Source organism: Myotis davidii, unplaced genomic scaffold (genome assembly GCF_000327345.1).
Source record: "Myotis davidii unplaced genomic scaffold, ASM32734v1 scaffold509, whole genome shotgun sequence".
Taxonomy (NCBI): Eukaryota; Metazoa; Chordata; class Mammalia; order Chiroptera; family Vespertilionidae; genus Myotis; species Myotis davidii.
Window position 1 is genome coordinate 5,605 of NW_006382996.1, and position 1,698 is coordinate 7,302.

The 1,698-nt window shown below is 34.7% G+C and overlaps 1 pseudogene; it reads left to right on the plus strand.

Annotated features, from left to right (window-relative positions):
* The first annotated feature begins 1,315 nt into the window (after nt 1-1,315).
* The window catches only part of LOC102774939, an 8,977-nt pseudogene continuing 8,594 nt past the window's right edge, over nt 1,316-1,698 (plus strand).

The following is a 1,698-nucleotide window of genomic DNA, read 5'->3' on the forward strand; positions in this document are numbered from 1 at the left end:
ATGATGGAGATAGTAAGAAAATATTTGGAGGCTTTTAGTAGCACTAACCCATGACAGGCTAGTCTGTCCAGTTTGTCAGAAATGGAAAACAAAGGGAATATGAAGACATACATATTTTTATGAAAATATCACTGTGGTCTTAATATTGCTATGTTTAAATAGCCAACAGAAGTTTGATTTACAAACAGAAGAGTAAGTATGATAGTTTGTCTCTTTGATTGGAATTCCCGTTTAGGGTCTAGATTATAATTTCCTCTGACAAGAAAATGGATTTCTGTGATTGTTTATATACTCTTAATGTGTTTAAGATATGTTTATGAAATTCATTTGTGAGAGTGAATTTACCTCCTGTGAAAAAATGTCAATGTCTGGTAGGTTTTATTCATAAAATACATAAATAAAACTGTATATTGCTTAATTAGAAAAATGTTCTGGGTAACTTTGTATAGACTATTCAACCTCAAATTAAAAATAATAAAGTATCTTTATATAGAAATATACAAGCATGCTCTTGCATTCTTCTTCCTACCCCAAAAAGAATAACAAAATGACTGAAGTCATAGCGTCTCATTACAGATTCCTGTGTTCATTTTGGACATTTGTTTGGAAGATAGAATAAACAGAAATCAGTTAGTTATATGTTCTGGTCAGTCTGTTTATTGACTTTAATTATAAAATAAATTGTAATGTCATGAAGAAAACATATATTTTCAGCATCGAATAATGTTCAAAACCTGAAGATTTCAATTCAATATGAAATTAAGTGACTAAATTTCCTGAAAGGATTCTGACTCTTAAATAAACCATGATGCTCAGTAAGTGATCTTTCTCTATATCGGAAGCTTTGTGAACTCAGTAGTCACTATAATTCGGCCCCAACATCACTAGGGACAGAACACAATAAGTTAAACAATAAAGAGGATATTCTCATAAATTAGATACACAAGGAGAACATATTTTTTATTAATTGATGTCAGAAAATGTCAATATTTGACATATTGATTGTACATTAGGAACATTTGAGTTCCTACTTAGTGTAGTATCAGTGAATATAATTCATTGACTGGAAGATGAGGGAGGGAGGAGAAGACAGTCATCATTTGTGTGGGCAACAAAGATAACACACGTAGTCAGTAAAGCTAATGCACATATTCAAGGGGAAAATAAGACGGAGTGGGTAATGGGGAATAGGGGCAGCCACAGTGCTTTAGGTTGGTCATAAGAGTTAAGCTTTAGAAAAGTTAAAGTAAGTTATAATCTATCAGAAAATTTGTCTGAATATCACACGCAGATTGGAAGAAGTCAGAAGTCCATGATGAGAAACGGTACAGTGACAACATTCATTCTGCTGGGACTGACAGAGGACCCTCGGCTACAGGTTCTGATTTTTATCTTTCTCTTTCTCACCTACACCCTGAGTGTAACTGGAAACCTGACCATCATCACACTAACCTCTGTGGATTCTCACCTAAAAACACCTATGTACTTCTTCTTAAAAAATTTCTCCTTTCTGGAGATCGCATTCACATCTGCCTGTATTCCCAGGTACATGTATAGTATTGCAGCAGGTGACAAGGTCATTACCTACAACGATTGTTTCATCCAAGTGTTTTTTACTGACCTCTGTGGAGTGACAGAATTTTTCCTTCTGGCGGCCATGTCCTATGACCGCTATGTGGCCATCTGCAAGACCCTGCA